This window comes from Phyllopteryx taeniolatus, chromosome 18 (assembly GCF_024500385.1).
Source record: "Phyllopteryx taeniolatus isolate TA_2022b chromosome 18, UOR_Ptae_1.2, whole genome shotgun sequence".
Taxonomy (NCBI): Eukaryota; Metazoa; Chordata; class Actinopteri; order Syngnathiformes; family Syngnathidae; genus Phyllopteryx; species Phyllopteryx taeniolatus.
The window spans coordinates 3417482-3438302 of NC_084519.1; the positions used below are offsets into that span (position 1 = coordinate 3417482).

Genomic DNA, 20821 nt, shown 5'->3' on the forward strand with positions numbered 1-20821 from the left:
GGAAGCAATGTGCTGAGTGTAGCATAGCAAGCACCAGTGTCGACCATCATGGAGAGATGTCCATCTACAGTCACCGGAATGCATGGGTCTGCCAAAATCCGCACGTCTGCGCTCCCCGGGCACCCCTATTGACAAGCGGGGTACTGGCCCAGAGGTGGCGGTGCCAGGTAGGTGTTTGGCAGTAGTTGGAGCATCGTAGACTGCTGAGTTGGCTTGGTACGTCCAGGTTGGCGGAAGGCTGTGTACTGGCGAAGCAAGCTGAGGCTATGTGGCAAGCACTTACCCATCTCAAAGTTACAGGAGCACCACGGCCATGGTGGACAGGGGCAGTCCCTCGCCCAGTGACCCCATATCCCACAGTTGAAACAAGACATCTCGGACCCCCGATCTCACGCCACCCCTACCACTCGCTCCTCGTCCACACCCTCGCTGATTGGTTTGGCTCGGAGTCTGAGCCGGAGCAGGTGGAGCAGTGGTGGTGGTCCTCTTCTGCACCAGTTGTTTCTTAATAGACTGTGAATTTGCCTCTTGCACTAGTTGTAATTATTCTTTTTTCAGTATCTGTATGAACTTTTTCTTTTTCAATATGTCTGGCTAAGTAATGTTAAAAGTGTGTTTTCCACTCAGCCGGTGTGACGGTTGTCATAATGGGATTGTCTCTCATGGCTTCGCCCTCTAGCTGGGGGACCCCCTTGAGAACCGCCTCTCTGTAAAGTTGAGTCATTACTGGACTAACTGACGGATCCCCACTTGAGGCTTCGGTCCAGTCGCAGCGCGTGCGTGAAAAATAAGCAAGGCCTGTCTCTTACCCACCCATCTGATAAACGCAGTTAGCGAGGGTGCCTAATGAGGCCGGGAACATTTCAGGGATGATAATAACAATCTCACCCAGAATCTCGCCATCCAAGGGAAGATCGTCCCGATAGGTTGCAGTGTGAACGATGCCTCCCAGCGTTTGCATCTCCTGATACGTGATTTTTGTTCCCACGATTGCTCTCAAGTCTCCCAGAGGTGGTGGTATTCCCTTTGTAACATATGTAAAGCGTTGCATAAAGATTGAACCTCCTCCAGTAGGGGGAGGTAGTTTCTCATTTAAACATGAACGGGCAGAAATAGAAAATGGAGTACAGATTAGTTGGCATGGATCAGCAGAACTCACCAACAGAGGCCCCTGGAACTCCGTTTCTGCTCTTATTCTTAGCCTTACCTCCTCGGGGCAGTCATCTTCCTCCTCGGGGCAGTCATCTTCCTCCTCGGGGCAGTCATCTTCCTCTTTCTCGCCATGTGTCACCTGTTACCGCTGCTCGCGGTTCCCCTCTGTGCGCCTCGGTTCCTCCTCATCAACTGTTGCCACATTTGGGCGCTCACCCCTCCTGGCGTGATGCCTCCTCTAGTAACTGAGAAATTTCCCCCAGAACTTGCCTGACTTCAACTTCGCTCTGCTCTCGCTCCTTATCTATCTTTACGTGAGCTGCCCTCAATTGCAGACATAAGTCATCCAAGTCTGAAATATCCGTACCAGCATTAACTTTACCTAATTCTTGTCTCACCGACTCCCATGCTGCAGTTGACTCCTTTGGTAGGCTGCATGTTCTTCTTTTGTCCCAAAAGGCACTAAATTGGCTTCCTGTGTAGTCAATCCGTTCGTGTTCCCAACGTCGATTGGCCCCGCCCCTGAGGAATCAGCCACACCGGAGGACACATTTACTAGGGCCCCGAGCCCAGCAACCACAGGTTGATCACCCAAAATATCAAACGCTATAGACCGTCTGATAATTTCTTCTATCGGCGCTTGAACAGCAGGCTCAGGCTGCGGAGGATATGCGTGGGGTGGAGGGGCGAAGGGGTTACCGCCAGCCTCATAAGACGTTTTTAATTCCTTCACCTTGTTCTCTTTTTGAACTGTTTTTTGTAATTTGGAGGCGGCCGCCATTTGATAAAACCCTGTCTATTTTGCCATTTTGTCAGTGTGACCTCGTAGGCCTTTATTTTTAAAAGCCTTTTGGTTCTGCTTACATTTCTTTCCGTAATTCTTGCTCTCGTGCCGCAAAAAAAGCATCACAAATTCAAACCAAAACCTGTAATATATTAGTTTTCTCATAATTTTTAGGAAAAAAGCCAGCGTCCTGACATTTTTCCAACCTCCTTTTCATATTTTGAATAGCCTTTGACTTTTCTTTCTCATCTGCTCTAATACCACGGTGGAATTATCGTCCAGTGTGAGAGGAGCCCAGACTCAACCCCCACGTACTAACTCGACGTGGGAGTGCTGTTGCTTCCACTCTCCACGGAGACACAGTACTGTTATCCCCGCCCCAGTACCACGGCGCAATGTATTGTCCAGCGTAAGAGGAGCCCAGACCCAAACCCACATACTAACTCGACATGGGGGTCTGTCGCTTCCACTCTCCCCGGAAGCACAGTACTGTGCGCCGTAAGCACCTACTATTGGGACCGACTTCCGGTGGTCCCGGCACGAGGTCCCAGACCTCTGAGGTTATTGTTGACCTACAATAAACCTCCCAAATATTGTCCCAGACACCGAGTCCCCGACTCGACGGATCCCAGATCTGTACGCGATCCCGTCACGATTTCCACTAACGAGTAAATACAATCTGAACTCTGGATTACTCTTTAACAAAATTCGGCCCCATTCCACAATATCCCAATTTCATTTAACAGCAAAGCAGGAGAATTTGAATAGACATGTTTCCCATTACCCTTTTTTGGCCGGCCTGGGTTATTAGTAGGCTTTACACGATCAGGATTTTTGGGGCCGATCAGAGTTGAAAAAAACGATAACTGATCACCAATCCGATCACAAGATGGAGGAATGTCTGTTTAAATGACGTGTTCATTTACTGTATATAATTGTGTACTTAATTGCTCAAAAAATTATATTTACAATAAATAATGTATCTGTGTTCATCTATTTATGCCAGTGAGGCATGGTGACAGACAGAACAAATGATAAATGCTCTTCTATGAGATGGCAGGAAGTACATACAGTAGTTAATGTATCCACCTTTTGTGACATTTTTGTTTGTTGGTGTTACGTGAGATTTTTCAATTGTAAAATATGTTCCTTGGCTATAAAGGTTGGAAATCACTGCTCTTGTCAGATCGTGTATTCTAATCAGTCAGGTCAAACAAACATTTCATGACAGAAATAATGGGTGCTAACTTACTGTAATTAAATTACTTTATTTTTAGTTAAATTACTTCACCCACACCAAAACTTTAGAGCGTGATTCGACAGAACGGCGGCATGTTTACGTCCAACCGTTCGTGGTACCACTAGCTTGCTAGGCTACATAATGTTATGTTGCCTGCTTGCGAGCCGTATCGTATTCAAAGTACGGGAACATACCTCAAGCAAGCCTTAAACGAACGTCCTCTCCTGTCCTGAGCGCCGGTGACCACCAACACACGTTTTCCCCCATTTTCTCCTTATATTACAAAGTCGGCGCGCTCCACTCTTGTTGTTGTCGCCACGGTAACGAGTGTATCCGGTCGCATTTGAGTTGACAAGATAAAGCCCAATGATCGTAAAAAATGGGATTCAGTGGGATCGGAATAGAAGATTTCATTGCAGTAGTCTGACATAGTGCAATCATGAGAGCAAATTTGTCTTGTAGTTTGATCCGGGCATTACGTGTTGCCTGTCTCAGACGTGTTGTCTGTTCCACACCGCTGACATGTATTTTTATTTTTTTTTCCAATAACTTTATTGGCCGTCAGATATTTCCAAAACTGCGTCGAAAGGTGCGTGACAAGGCTAAAAATAAACTAGCTTTTGGATTCAAATATACTGTGCACTATGACGACGCGGAGTAAATGTCTTTTGTGGAGCCGATCAATGACGTCCTTGATCGGATCGGCGAATTGTGACATTAAAGCCTATCAGCATAAAATGCTAAATATCGGCCGGTAGCGATCAGCCCGATTTAAAATTGGTGTAAAGTCTAGTTATTAGTGGAGTGGAGAAGGGTAGCTAGCCGCCCGGATACCAGGAAACACCTTTTCACTAGAAAATCACGTCAGGACGTCACCAATTTGTTGGGAGCGTGCGTCAATTCCTTACCCTTAATTAACAAACCATTGCCACGACTCGTGTTGCGTTTTTGTTGTTTTTCCCAATAAAAGGAAGCCAAAGAATGAAACTCACACTGGTTGCAATTTGATCCGTATTTTATCTTCCAGAGCTCAGTAAGGAAATACAAAGTCACACACATGGAATTCCGGCTGTTTTTCCAGCCCTTACAATATACCGGGTGATTGAAAAGTAACTCCATATTTTTAAGTACTTGTAATTTATTTCTGAATTCTAATTATTACAAGAAATGAACATGAGAAGAAAGTGCATTGCATGGAGTTTTATTTAAAATCGATTTGGGTGCCAGCATTAGCCAGCAGTTTCTCAAGCCGCCTGGGAACTGCATTAACTGATTTCACAAAGAACTCTTGTGGGATGGAAGACATAACTGCTCGTATTCGCCCTTCAAGTTCTTCCAAAGTCGTTGGTTTGGTAGAATAGACTTGCTCTTTTAATCATGGAACATACACAAAAAACATAGAGAAAAATATTACAACATATGAATAAATTATACGTATTTTAAAATACGGAGTTACTTTTCAATCACCCTGTATATGTTCTGGTTAAGATGCTTCTAGATGTTGCTGCTGGGTCCATGCCTCGTCGGGTTCATTGTGATTAGCACCATGCGAGAGTAAATGATGGGGGTGCTGTCGCTGTTGTCATCAAGAGCGCAACTTGTTTTCACTTCGCCAGTTCTCATCTGGGGCCACATCTTGCAACATCTGAGACATCCTGCAACTTCCGCCCTTCTGTGACAAACAAGATAAAAATACACTTGCCAGCATATTGCCAAAGCATCTATATTCATGGCCAAAATCATTTTAAATGAAATCTACTTATTGCAAACCGTGTTAACTATTCTGATTATCTGATTAACTGAAATATTGCATGATTGTTTTTTTAGCTGAAATATTTGCCGAATCATTACAGTGTGCAGGCGACTGTGTGCCAACTAGCTCCTTCATCCTGTGGACACGTGAGGACGCGTTAGCCACTGGGACATAACATAAGTCCGCAGCTCACAAGGCTAAGCGAGCAAAGTCAGTGTTATATGCAGTGGGTTTTCCTGTACTGTTAGGGTAACTCTGCATTCAATGCACACGAGTGTCAGGGTTACCAGCAGGAGATCAATAGTATCGATAGCATGGGACAATTTAGCGCGAGTGCCCGCCACCTATAAGCTGAGCTTGGAGCGCTCTAACCGGGATACAGGCTACACTCGACGACGGAGACCACTCCGGACATCGGGGAGTCTGCGAAGAATAGAAATCCGCCCAAATGCAAAAGGAAAACCACTTAATATCCAAGTGGAACCAAAAGGTCCACTTTTCCAGTGTTCTGGCTCTGTACGCAATGAAAGACAGCACTGGCCGGCCACTGAGTGGGTGCACATGTATGGTTTTCTTGATAATAACCTAATTCATATTTAATAATTCAATTCAGGTTATTTATCATTCAGGTTAAAATGCATTTAGAAGTAACAGGCATTAAAATGAACAAGAAATTGAAGAAACAAGGGTGGTCTGGTTTTCTCTGACTGTATCATAGATCATTTTACACTTGAAGCAATGTGAGTTACACAATGCACGTCTGGAAACAGTCCCAGCCATGGAACAATGAGTCCCTGCAACTTATCGTCACGAATACCGATACAATAATCGTATGCGATGGTTCTTGCTTCCCGCTATATTGCAGATTTGTATTACTTTTGTTACTGTATTTTTTTAAAACTGTTTGTACAATATTTTGGTGTTATCCATTCTTCTCTCTCTCAGTATATGTTTACTTTTTTAATTAAAATTTTTTAGGACGATATATGTTCCCCAAAAGTATCACGAATGATTGATTGGTTTAGAGACCAGATAGGTTTCATGTGTCTGCTTTTCAGTTGCAAAGCTTTTTTTTTTCTTCCTCAAATGGCTGGGTGGACAGGTGGACACTTTTTTTTTTTCTCGTTGCACCATTCAGAAATTAGAGCACGTATGGGACCAAATTAGTCACAAAAAAAATTCATATGCCGGATTTCCAGCACCACACTGGAATACATTAATCCATAGTATTGCTTCCTTGGACGCAGATTGATCTTACTTTATGCACCCCTGCTCATTTTTGTGTGTCTCAGACACAGGACGCACATCAAATAATACAAAATATACAAGACGTAATAAATTTTCTTCAGTCAACGTATACCGAACCAAACCGAAAACCGTCACCACATAACTGATTATGTTAACCGTTCCACCCCGAGAAGGCGTGCTAAGGACACGCCACCTTTAGCATTTGCCCACATTGCCAAATAGGTGAGCAGGCTCTGACTATTGCTATACTAAAGGTGAGAAAGCAGTTATTTTTATTTTTTTTTTACATTTTAATTTACATCTCAAGACATATCCAAATTGACATGATGTCATGTTTCTTCCTCGTTGCTTCTTCCTCTTCTTCTTGATTTCCGGCAAACTGGGCACGTTTCGTGCATTGCTAAGGATTAAGTGATGAACACCTATAACAGAGCCAAACTATAGAGTGGTGCCACATATTGTGTTCTTAGATATACACCTCCATGTTCTTATATTGTCTGTTAATGAAAACCCACTACCACTGCTATTTTTAAAATAGTATGTAACAGAATACATTTGGCTACAAATGCGTCTGCCATTGCGAGTTTGATGCAATAAATGCATTAAAATATCAAATATTGAAGACATAATTTATTAATGATTACGATTATAAAGTAATGAAATTGTTGTGCAATTGAACAGTATGTAATTTTATCCTATTATATTACATTGCGATAATTGTCCCGTGGTAATTGACATAATTTAAAAAAATATGGAAATTCAGAAAAATTGTTCCGGAAGCAAATTTTTATTGGTCGGCAGTATAGTATATAGCATAGTAATTCCTTTCGGCCTTGGCCTTGGGATTGTCGTTTTCGTTATTTTTTTTATTTATTAATTTCTGTATTTTTTTTTGTTTCGGTCAATGATTTTCATTTCGGTGCATCACTACTTTGAACCCAGACTTGCTAGAATGTTGTCCAAACCATCATGTATTCAACCTGTAATTCTGCTAGTAATCGCAGCATACAGTGAGTCCGATATCCTGATTTCGGGTTTGGTCGCGTGACGTTAGTGAGCGCACTTGTGATGTTAATTTTGGTCAACAACAGAGGGCGATATTGCCCAACATGGCCGCCCCCTGGAATAAGTGAAAATTTATAAATGTATCTGTTTAATTTCCCCCCCCCCTACATCATGAGGGCTAGGCTTTTACACTAAACATTATACCTTGTGAAGGAAACATAAGTTCTCTTTGTTTTCGCAATGCACATGACTAAACTCACTTTATTAAAGCCTGAAGTTTCATCATATATCCCTCAGATAGGATACATTTGGTTTGGTTCAGGAGTGCAGAACATTTAGGCTGGCCGGTAAATGAGCCAAATGCAATTTGACAAGGTACAGAACTCCAGGGTCAGTTTGTAGCAAGAAACATGTCCCTGGGAGGAAAGGCCCTTATTGCACCCTCAGCCAGTCCACATTCCTGTTTCTACAACACATCCTAATGAGGCTGCACTCTGTGGGGGGAACAGGCCATGTCTTTGAGGATTTATCTGAAGAGCTAAACAAGCAAGGAAGGATCCAGTGAAGCAACCCGCTCACTTAAACTCTCATGCTCTCTCACAAATGTAAATCACAAGTGATGAGGTAAGGCACGTAAAGCAGTTGGAAGGGCTAACATGTACCTTTCAAAGTGTTAGCACTCTGTGTTCATCAGGCAGTTAAAAAAATTGATTATAATGTTCTTATTAAAGATTGTTAAAATAATGATCTGTATTGTAAGGGCCAATCATTAATATGTCCAAAAAGAAAGACATTGTGTAATGCAAGGATCATTCAGTTCAAAGGCCAACTCATAGTTTGGAATAATATCCATCCCACCCAAAAACAATAGAGCCTAAATGTCAAAGCCAAATATGCAAGATTTTCCATCTGTGGTTGATATTTCAACAAACTCAACACAAAGCAATAGCCAGAAGAGACAGTGGGATGTAAAAGGTCAGTTTTCAAAGACATTCCAATGATTCTGATCGGTCTTGGGAGTCGGTCCACCTGAAGTGTATTAATTTGTTTTCTCCCACTGTGCCTCTTCCATTTCCTCTTCCTTCCTTAGGAAATTTGAAAGTCGGATTGCCATATTTTATAATGATACACTCTGACAAGTCTATTGACCGCAGGGTGGTGGCACTAATACGCAACACCTGTTCATTTGTCGTATCTGTCAGTATATCAAATATACAAATGGTGACAGCTGCAGTGCCAGTGGTGATACAACAGGCCTTGATTGATGTGAAACACAAAGACAAGTTTTTTTCCGCCAATATTTCTGCTCTCTAGGTCTGGTCACTGAAAGTAGAAGTGGCCGCAGCTTAAACTTTTTCAGAAATTCCAACACTAGTGATTTCTCTCATCTTAACTGTGGGAACCAAAAGCGAGAGAGAGAGTCTTCATTAGCCATGGTTTCAACCAAGAGGACCATAAATCCAGAGTGGGCTAGTGGCAGATGTGATTGGCTCTGCAAGATGCAATGAAAGAACCTGTTCCTCTGTCTGGTGGCCTCATCAACATGCCAGAGAGACTTAAAATCTGGTCCAGCTGCAACCCTAAAGAATACACAAAAACATTATAATTTTTTTTATTTCGAATAAATCGCAAACAAGTGTGTAACTAAACCTCTGCCAGTCCTGTATCGATTTTGAAGATTCATCCAGTTATTTGACTATGCTATGTAGGAAACATTTATTGGTAATAAAAGGCAACAGTTCATATCATTTCAAACCTATTTTCTCAACTTTTACACTGGGACGTATAAAGTGCATTAAGATCAGTGTGTCACTGTTTTATACTTTTAAAAGATAGATTGACTAATAATACTAGAACAAGTCAAGCCAAAACAAATAACTGTCAACTAAGTTTTACATTTTCATGTAATAATTCTATTCTTTTCTGCATATGGACATCTGAAGATGTCACTATCAATAAATAAATTCAATATTATGTAGCACACAAGAGGACACTGATTAATGTTCTAGAAAATGTATATTTGTTAGTGCTACTGAATTTTAATAATCAAAAATAAAACTTAAATAGTAAGCCACCGACCCTTATGCTTTTTGATGAAATTATACAAAGACACAAGAAAAGAAGAAACAATACCATGATTTCTCGTGTATAATGCATGAATAATACGCACCCCCAAAGTTGACCTCAAAATTCTGGAAAACCCTTCTACCTATGTATAATGCATTTTTACAATACATTATTTTGCTTCTACCCATATGGTCAAAAGATGAATTATCTGTATATATCTGTAGTTTTACTTTCTTCAGACACTGGCAGCAAACAAGTACAAAGATTTTTTTGAGTCAGACAAAAATGATACCACATGATCTACAAAATAACAAATATACTGTACACAGTCATGCTCACCGTTATTGCCACCGCTTCATTTTTTTGCATAACATATTGTATGAACAATAGCTTCAGAAATAAATGCAATTGTACCAAACTTATTATTATCATCAGAATCTTTTAATTGGAGGTCCAAAAGAACAAAGAAATATATATATATATATATATGTTTTTCAAGTGAGATATTGTAATTTTAAAGAAAAAACAAACAGAAAATAGAATGTGGAGCAATATTGGCACCCTTCCTTAATATTTGGTTGCACACCCTTTGGCAGCAATGACAGCCTCCAAGTGTTTCTTGTATCTTGTATTCTTGTATAGCCATAATCTTTTTCTACTTCTCAGGTGGTATTTTCTCCCACTCTTCCCTTGCAGTTTATTCAAGCTCTTGAACATTTGCAGGGTCCTTTTCCCCAATGGCAGATCCAGATTTCAGCTCCCCCCAAACGATTTTTTTAATTGGATTAAGATCAGGACTCATTTCTGGCCATTTTAAAACAGTCCATTTTTTCCCCTTTAACCATTCCTGTGTGCTTTTGGATGTATGCTTTGGGTCTTTGCCTTGCTGGAGGACCCATGATCTTCACCTCAAACCAAGTTTTCTTGCACTGCGTAAAACATTCTGCTCTACAAAACTCATGATACCTTTGATAGTCAAGGCCTCGAGTACCAGATGTGGCACAGCAGCCCCACAGCATTATGGATCCTGCAGCATGCTTGACTGTGGGCAGGTTGTTCTTTTCCTTAAAGGCTTCATTGCGCCATCTGTAAACTGTTTGTGTTCATTGCTAATAATGCTCTTTTTTTGTTTAATCTGTCCATAAAATATTGTTTATCATTTGCTCTTTTGTATCAATCACAAAATCTCTCTAGAAAGATGTTGTTACACAAATTAAATTTTCTTCAGAAGATATTCCACCTTTAGTACTTAAACTTCACAAGAAAAATAAATTAATCAATATTCGATCTCGAATTTTTGGACGCTTTGCAATGTAAATGAAATAAAAAAACATGCTATACTGAACTCAATGAACCGTACCCCCTCCTGGAAACAAGGCTACCATAATTAGGGAAGCTTTGTAAGGTTAGCATTTACCGTAGCCTTTCAGAAATGAAAATGAGGTCACGAAAATTTAAAAGGAATAATTTTGTTACAGGTGCATTTGCAAAATAGTGATAGTACTAGACCAAATATAACCTTAAGATCTCAGAGTTTTGTACATCCACTTTATGGACAGATCCAAATCAGTTTAAGCCCCTTTACTGGTCACAGTTGCCAAACACTCTTCGTTGAACTATGTTTACAATGTGCAATGGGGACCAAATTGATAAGGCCCGCTGCATACCGCGCGATATGGCCTTGTGCAACCACATTATCTCAGTTGTTTGTTTTCACTTTCCCTCTCTGATTTTTTTTTTTCCCCCCTCAGTTGAGTTGATGTAGGTTTTGGGTAACATTTAATTGTGGGTAAAGTTTTGAAATTATTTATCTCAATTTATAATCACAAAACCCTTGTATTTGAACAGGAGATTGTAGACTTTTTATATCCACTATGTATAGATGTTTTTTTTCCTTTTAATTTGCTGGCACGTCACTGGTCATAATTTATCTCAGTGATTGCTGTGTGGTGACAGCGTGACATATTATTTGCCCTCTCTTCCGGCAAATGTGATTTCATTGATTTTCATTGATTTCATTCTTTGTCTGATGCATCCATCCAGTCTCAACACTGCTTATCCTGTTGGTCGCGCACAAATGGACAGTACTTTAAAGTTCACTGTTTACAGTCATTCAACAATGCTCCTTTTACTTTAGCTTTCAGATGGACACAGCAGCTGTAGGGCATGGCAACCCTAAGACCAGGTCAATGGAACTATGACCATAGCTTGTGTCCTTGGTTGGCAGTTGGGGGCAGAGTGTTCTGGCATAGCCTCCTGCCTTCTGTCTTCAAGTCTATTTACTAATGGCATTTGCTGTGGTGTTGGCAGATCCCCAATCTCCATTATATGGTCTCTGTAGTCTGCACTGCATAATTGCATTTGGCAGGGGCAGGATGTTCATAGCAGACCTGGACTTAAAGCACAATTGAGCTTCACTTAATCTTTTCCTTTCTTCCCCTCCCATACTTTCTTCCCCTCCCATACTTTTTGTGAACGACAAAAATTATGTAAATGAAATAGTAAAGCTGTTTTACTCAGAAACTCTTCAGTAGATAGCAGTCTTTGTAATTTTCCGTGGGCTACAGGAGAACCTGCTCAGGGCTTATACTTTTTAGATGAATGTTTTCCTTAGTGTTAGGTTCTGCAGTCTGCAATGCTGAACATTTCTGAAGCCTAAAAAGGCATTGATTTCCATGTATTATTTGGTAGGGGACAAATTCCTTGTGTGTTTTTTGGACATCCATCCATCCATTTTCTGAGCCGCTTCTCCACACTAGGGTTGCGGGCGTGCTGGAGCCTAGCCCAGCTATCATCGGGCAGGAGGCGGGGTACACCCTGAACTGGTTGCCAGCCAATCGCAGGGCACATACAAACTAACAACCATTCGCACGCACAGTCAAACCTACGGGCAATTTAGAGTCTTCAATTAATGCATGTTTTTGGGATGTGGGAGGAAACCGGAGTGCCCGGAGAAAACCCACGCAGGCACGGGGAGAACATGCAAACTCCACACAGGCGGGGCCAAGGATTCAACCCGGGTCCTCAGAACTGTGAGGCTAACGCTCTAACCAGTCGTCCACAGTGCCGGTTTATTTGGACATACTCTGCAAATAAAGAGGCTTGACCCGAGGAACCCGACAGTTGTAGCCCATCTCCAAGATGCGTCGGAATGTGGTGGTTTTTGAAGCTGTGACTCCCGCCTCATTCCCCCCTTTCTGGATCTCTGCTAGATTCTTGAATCTTCTCTGTTTGATAATCCGCTGAAGCCCACGGTCATCTCTTTTGGTGATGTATCTTCTCCTGCCACATTTTGTCCTTCCACTGGATTTATATATATATATATATATATATATATATATATATATATATATATATATATATATATATATATATATATATATATATATATATATATATCCATCCATCCATCCATTTTCTGAGCCGCTTCTCCTCACTAGGGTCGCGGGCGTGCTGGAGCCTATCCCAGCTGTCATCGGGCAGGAGGCGGGGTACACCCTGAACTGGTTGCCAGCCAATCGGAGGGCACATACAAACAAACAACCATTCGCACTGACAGTCACACCTACGGGTAATTTAGAGTCTCCAATTAATGCATGTTTTTGGGATGTGGGAGGAAACCGGAGTGCCCGGAGAAAACCCACGCAGGCACGGGGAGAACATGCAAACTCCACACAGGCGGGGCCGGGGATTGAACCCGGGTCCTCAGAACTGTGAGGCTGACGCTCTAACCAGTCGTCCACCGTGCCGCCTATATATATATATATATATATATATATATATATATATATATATATATATATATATATATTATTATATTATATTTTTCTCAATGTCTATGTCTCAAAAGTGTCCTCTGTCAATTGACTGTTGTCGTACTAGAGCGGCTCCAATTACCGGAGACAAATTCCTTGTGTTTTTTGGACATACTTGGCAAATAAAGATGATTCTGATTCTGAATGGTTGTTTTGTTTATACTGTATGTGCCCTGCAATTGGCTGGGGACCAGTTCAGGGTTTACCCCACCTCTCGCCCAAAGATGTCTGGGATAGGCTCCAGCACGCCTGCGACCCTGGTGTGGGTAAACGGTATGGAAAATTGATATATATTGTTTTGTCACCCACCAGGGCGGTATCTCCTTCATGCTCAGGTCTTCTACCAGAGGCCTAGGTGCTTGAGGGTTCTTTGCAGGATCTTAGCTGTTCCCAGTATTGTCCTCTTTTAAATATATGTATTTCCCACTGTCCTTATTACTGCTGATGAAATCACCTGAAAATGCTGCTTCTTCCCTGCTGTTTAGATAAAAAGTGATTCTGCTGGTGGAACATAATGCTTGTATCGCCTGCCTCCTCCTCCTGTTACCATTCACTGCTCTCTCTGTAAAGCCCTTCTTGTAAAGCTCCCAAAATAACACTGATCTTAAAGGGAACTTTTACAACTCGCTGGCGCATTTCAGCATGGTCCTCGTTAAGGGCTCTAGTATTTTACATATTCCAAGTTCGTTTCTCCATTAACACTGATTTCTGGTGAATTAGAGTTTTCACATGGCACCATGGGAGAGAGAGATGGACGGAATGGAGGAAATATAGAAGTAATTGGTGCAAAAATTTGCATGTGACTTTATTCAGTTCAGTTAGGAGTCATTCAGGACATAAAGGTACACTATAACACCTTGAGTTTGCCACTTATGTTGAAATTTTCAAACAAATCTGCACACATGTTACCACACGTGCCTTAAACCCCTAAACCCATAGCTCCACATATTTAATATCACGTAAAAATTTAAGCTTTATCAGAGCTTGTTGACATATTGAGTACGCTTTGGTATTCCTCCAAAGTGCAGGAAGTCAGTAATATGTTCTTCCTTATCCAAGGAAATGTATTGGTTTACTTTGAAATTCCACCTCATGATGTCTGGTTTGAGTGAGTGCAACAGCAGGCAAGAGCTAATGAGCTCACTGTGATCTAAGAGCTATACCATCTACAGGAATTCACGCGGGCCTGTGACAAATACCAAACTCACAAACTGGTTACCGGATGAGGAAGAAGTTTTGCTCACATCAGAGTTTTTGAAATTTAAAGTTAGTTTGGTGAAGATGAATCTAATATGCAACAATGTGCATTCCTGAAACGGATGATGGGGATAAGTGAAAGTGAGAGGTCAGACAAAAATCCCCCCACCCACCCCTGCGCTCATCCATTCCTTTCCCAAGTAACCTTTGGCATGAGAGGTCATTATTGTGTTCAGCTAGATGACCTTTGGTAATGAGAAGGAAGGTCTGCGGGTAACCTGGAAGTGCTTTGTTTCCACTCTCTTGGGAACACAAATAGTGACTGAACTCAGGCACACAAGAACAGCTGCAAGGTCACCGTCGTACTTGTCTTGTTTTGCTCTGCTGCGTATTTTCATTTTATATGAGAAATGATCAGAAAAAGATCAAAGTACAATTTGGACCATTCAATCTTCCATTCCCACTTCTCTGGGGTTTTAAATGATCATAGCTGGATTTACAATCTGTTTAGAAGCCCAAACCGAATGAAAATGTGTCAAATAAACACCTCAGTCGGAATAAACAGGCCAAACCCGAATGGAATTTCATTCACGATTCACAAATATTCTTTTTACCAAAACAATCAGAAGTAACCATCATCACGTAAACAGTGACTCAGAATTGTGCCGGGCAGCATTCTGTCTGTTCATGCTCTGTCTTGACATAAGTGCGCGGTGATGTCATCGTTTACACACTTAAAAACATGGTTGCTTCCTTCCAGAGCTGGTCTGTGACGGGGGTGTTTTTAACTACTTATAACTAGTTTTTAGACAAGCTGTTACTTTAATAAAACTGTAAGGTAAAAACAATCGCAACTATTATGCTAAGTAGACTACTGACCTACATCTTCATAAATCACGATATTTACATCGATCTGCACGTCACATGTCTGTATTACAGCAGTTTTGATTAAATGTAGAGGACCTTGTAAATGCCAGATTGAAATAGATCACGTCTCATGTAAACATCCATCTATCCATTTTCTGTACTGCTTATCATCGCCTGACTGGAGTCACGGCATGCTGCAGCCAATTTCAGCTATCTTTGGGCGAGAGGCGCCGTACTCCCTGAACTGGTCGCCAGCCAATCGCAGGGCACAGATAAACAGCCATTGGCACTCACATTCACACCTACGGGAAATTTTAGAGTATTCATTTAACCTACCACGCATGTTTTTGGAATGTTGGAGGAAACCGGAGTACCTGGAGAAAACCCACGTAGGCACAGGGAGAACATGCAAACTCAACACAGGTGAGGCCGGATTTGAACCCGGATCCTCAAAACTGTGAGGCAGGTGTGACCAGAGATCTACAACTGGAATGTATTCAATCGGAATGACAAAAAAGCCTGCATGTAATCCCAGTTTATGTTCTTCCTGTTATCAGTCTGAATCATCTTTTGGTGACTATCTTTACCTTAGCCCAGATATACCTTAGACCTTCCTTTTATTGCACATACCATAATTTCTCGTGTATAATGCGCACCCATGTATAATACGCACACCCAAAGTTGACCTCAAAATTCTGGACAACCCTTCTAGCTGTGTATAAGGCATATTTCATTCCATTCGTCATAGCTTTAAATACTTGCAAATTAAGTGTAGATAATTCTCATTATTATATTTTCAATTATTTTAAAAGAAGACTATCTCTGTTACCACTTCCTTCACTGGAGATATGTCGAATGAAAAAGGTGTCATTTTATTGTTGTTTGATTGCTTTTAATTTTAAAACTTTTTTTTAACTTTAACTTTTTTTGCACTGTTCTCTGGGAGCATGAAAAATGGAAAGGCAGTTGGTCCTGATGACATTCCTGTGGAGGTATGGAAGCATCTAGGAGAGGTGGCTGTGGAGTTTTTGACCAGCTTGTTCAATAGAATTGTAGCGTGTGAGAAGATGCTTGAGGAATGGAGGAAAAGTGTGCTGGTGCCCATTTTTAAGAACAAGGGTGATGTGCAGAGCTGTGGCAACTATAGAGGTATAAAGTTGATGAGCCACACAATGAAGTTATGGGAAAGAGTAGTGGAGGCTAGACTCAGGACAGAAGTGAGTATTCGCGAGCAACAGTATGGTTTAATGCCAAGAAAGAGTACCACAGATGCATTATTTGCCTTGAGGATGTTGATGGAAAAGTACAGAGAAGGTCAGAGGAAGCTACATTGTGTCTTTGTAGCTCTAGAGAAAGCCTATGACAGAGTATCGAGAGAGGAACTGTGGTACTGCATGTGGGAGTGGCAGGCAAGTATGTTAGAATAATACAAGACATGTACGAGGGCACCAGAACAGTGGTGAGGTGTGCTGTAGGTGTGACAGACGAATTTAAGGTGGAGGTGGGACTGCATCAGAGATCAGCCCTGATCCCCTTCCTGTTTGCAGTGGTGATGGATTGGCTGACAGATGAGGTTAGACTGGAATCCCTGTGGACCATGTTTCCAGATGACATTGTGAAAGCAGGGAGCAGGTGGAGGAACAGTTAGAAAGATGGAGGCATGCACTGGAAAGCAGAGGAATGAAAATTAGCCGAAGTAAGACATTAAATATATGTGCATGAATGAGAGGAGTGATGGGGGAAGAGTGAGGCTACAGGGAGAAGAGATGGCAAGGGTGGAGGACTTTAAATACTTGGGGTCAACCGTCCAGAGCCATGGTGAGTGTGGTCAGGAAGTGAAGAAACGGGTCCAAGCAGGTTAGAGGAAGGTGTCAGGTATGTTATGTGACAGAAGAGTCTCTGCTAGAATGAAGGGCAAAGTTTATAAAACAGTGGTGAGGCCAGCCATGATGTACGGATTAGAGACAGTGGCACTGAAGAGACAACAGGAAGCAAAGCTGGAGGTGGCGGAAATGAAGATGTTGAGGTTCGCTCTCGGAGTGACCAGGTTGGATAAAATTAGAAATGAGCTCATGAGAGGGACAGCAAAGGTTCGATGTTTTGGAGACAAAGTTAGAGAGAGCAGACTTGGATGGTTTGGACACGTCCAGATGAGAAATAGTGAATATTGGTAGAAGGATAATGAGGATGGAGCTGCCAGGCAAGAGAGCTAGAGGAAAACCAAAGAGAAGGTTGATGGATGTCGTGAGGGAAGACATGAGGGCAGTTGGTGTTCGAGAGGAGGATGCAGGAGATTACATGGAAATGGCTAGCATGGAAAAGGATGACGCGCTGTGGCGACCCCTAAAGGGACAAGCCGAAAGGAAAAGAAGAAGAAGCACTGTTCTCTGGGAGATGTGACATTCAGAAGCAGTGCCACTATCTGGAAATAAATCAAACAGCTGAAATAAGGCAAGCAGAAAGTCGAGCGGGTAGCTACTTGTTCCATGCATCCATGGACTACAAAGATTGCTAATCTTGCATAGTCTGTTTTTTTTTGCGGTACATGGGAGGACAGGGGCTCTGTCCCAATGCAGTGCAGGCTTGGTGATGAAATACAGGATATGAAATGTAGATATGAAGGTATACAATTTGATGCCAATTGCTAGAGTAAGTGTTTGTGGGAAAATCTTGATCTTCTTTTGTCACCTATTGAATATGATAAAATGCTTCTTTTCCAGTGCCTTGAAAAAGTATTCATACCCATTGAAATTTTTCACATTTTGCCACCTTATAACCTGTTTTTATTGAGATTTTATGTGATGAACCAACACAAAGTAGCACAATTGTAAAGTGGAATCGATATGATACTTAGTGTGCATTTGTATCCAGCCCCTTTGCGTCAATACTTTGTAGAGAGCCACCTTTTGCAGTACGTCGGCCAGCTTTGCACATCTAGACAGTAGACACTGAAATTTCTGACCACTCTTCTCTGCAAAATAACTCAAGCTCAGCCAGATTGGATGGAGAGCATCTGTGAACAGCAATTATTAAGTCTTGCCACAGATACTCAATGGGATTTAGATCTTGACTTTGACTGGGCCATTCTAACACAATGTTCTGCACTGACAACACTTAAATGACATTGATGCACTTGTAAAGGCCAAACGATGCCAAATTTCAGAAGCACACTACAATTCTGTGAAAATAAATACCTCCATTAGAAATGTTTTAAGACATTGAATATTACAAAATTTCAGTCAAAAGCTTCTCTTCAAAAGAGTGGTTTGTTGGAATCTTTTTTTTTGTTTTTTTTCCATGCACTGGCACTACTTATTTTATGTATACATTTGCAATGGATGTATAGCTGAATGGTGCACTGATTCATAAAACTGTTGAAATAATGCTCATGATTTGCAACAAGATAATAATGAATACATGTGAATATTTTCCAGACGCACTTTGCACAAAACACATCTCCACAGCATGATGTTGCCACCACCCCATTTCACAGTGGGGATGGTGTGTTCACGATGGTGAGCAGTGTTACTTTTCCACCACACAAAGCACTTTGCATTTAGGCCCCAACAAATTCTACTTTGGTCTCATCTGACTGATCTGCATGACTTGTGGCAAACTGCAAACATGACCTCTTATTCCTTTTTTCCAACAGTGGCTTTCTTCTTGCCACTCAAGGCCAGATTCAAGGCCAGATTTGTGGAGCACCTAGCTTATGTTTGTCCTTTGGACAGATTCTCCCACCTGATCTTTGGATTTCTGGAGCTCCTCCAGAGTTAACATTGGCCCCTTGACTGCTTCTATGACCAATTAATTTAGGTGGATGGCCATGTCTTGGTAGGTTTCCAGTTGTGCCATACTTTTTCCATTTTTGGACGATGGATTGAACGTTGCTCTTTAAGATTTTCAAAGCTTGTGATATACTATAAATACAGTGGGTACGGAAAGTATTCAGTCCCCTTTACATTTTTCACTCTTTGTTATATTTCAGCCATTTGCTAAAATAATTTTTTTTTTTCCTCATTAATGTAAACACATCACCTGAAAACAGTGTATATATATATATATATATATATATATATATATATATATATATATATATATATATATATATTATAATATATTATATATAGACATTTAACTCCACGTCTTCGTCGCGTATAAATCCAAAAGCTAGTTTATTTTTAGCCTTGTCACCTCTTGTTGCGCAGTACTGTAACTATCTGACGGTCAATAAAGTTTTTTCAATCTTGTCGGTGAAAAAACACATCGTCGGTGTGGGACTATTTTGTGGTGTCTCAGACAAACAACACGCAAGTTATTTGCAGACTGTGCACAACTGAAGTACGTCGTGGGGAACGTCGTCTAAATGCTTCAACACAACAAATTTGATCGAGCACCTGAAGAATGTACACGAGGTGCATGCCGCATTCAAGCAACGCAGTGTGGGGGGGGAAAAAAAAAAAAGGTCAAACTGACTCAACCTCTGGACAGCACCCATCCATACAGCTGGGACAGTGAGAAAGTTAAGAGTAAGCATGTCATTAACAGTATTTATTAAAGAAATTTAATTGCAATAAAGAATTGTCATCACAGTAAGTTAGCACCCATTATTTCTGTCATTTTGTAATGTTGATTTGACCTAAACTTATGTCAGTGGCCAATCCTTGAATTCCCCCTAGAGGTCATTGGTGTTTTAACTTTTGTCTAAAATGCTAGAGAATAATTTGAGCTGGGGTGGCGGTGGCATATTAGAATGATAGTGTACACCTTTCCCGTTTTGGGGAAAAAATGCGTGTATTATACACGAGGAATGACAGTACTTGCTCTTATTTTGAAATTCACAGCCCTACTTTTATTTAGTAAATGAGAAAACACACAGTTGTGCTCATATGTTTCATTACCCAGGCAGAATTTGTAAGATTGGTACAATTCTTCAAAGAAAACATTTAGGGCCAGGCGAAACACGTTTAATTTAATGGATTTCAAATTAAACTGTCAAGCATTTCAGAAAATAATTATCATTAAACAAAACATAACGGTAAAGAAATTAATGGTGGTTGTGGTGCAGTCATATTTAAAAAAAAAAAACATTATTTCACAAATTCTGCTGGGGTATGTAAACTTATGCACATAACTGTACATACGTACCCCTGTCATATTGGAATGTCAGTGACACCTTTTTCATAACCTCTAGATGGCGGTGGCACATTAGAATGAAAGTGTACACCTTTCTCATAACCTCTAGGTGTCGGTGGCATATTGGAATGCAAGTGTACAGCTTTTTCATAACCTCTAGATGCCGGCATACATTTATAGAATGTGAATTTCCCCCCCCCCCCCCCCCCCCCCCCCCCCCAGTTTCCCTTATACGCATGTATAATGCGCACTATTGACTTGACAATTTTTTGGGGGGAAAATGCGGATTATCCATGAAAAATTATGGTGTGTGTGTGTGTGTGTGTATGTGTGTGTGTGTGTGTACGCACACATATGTGTTCCTTCTTCATGATGCTGTTGTTAACTAGTGTTCTCTAATCGACCGCTGATGCCTTCACAGAAAAGGTAAGAGTAAATTACACACAGGTAGATTCTATTTATAATTAGGTGACTTCTGAAGACGATTGATTGCATCGTATTGCATTTAGTGGTATCAGAGTACAGAGGGCTGAATACAAATGCACATCACACTTTTC

General features: G+C 41.2%; 1 protein-coding gene across 1 annotated transcript in view; it reads left to right on the plus strand.

The window, feature by feature from the left end:
- The window catches only part of disp1 (dispatched homolog 1 (Drosophila)), a 113191-nt gene that overhangs the window by 11592 nt on the left and 80778 nt on the right, over positions 1-20821 (plus strand). The gene's annotated exons all lie outside the window — the stretch shown is intronic.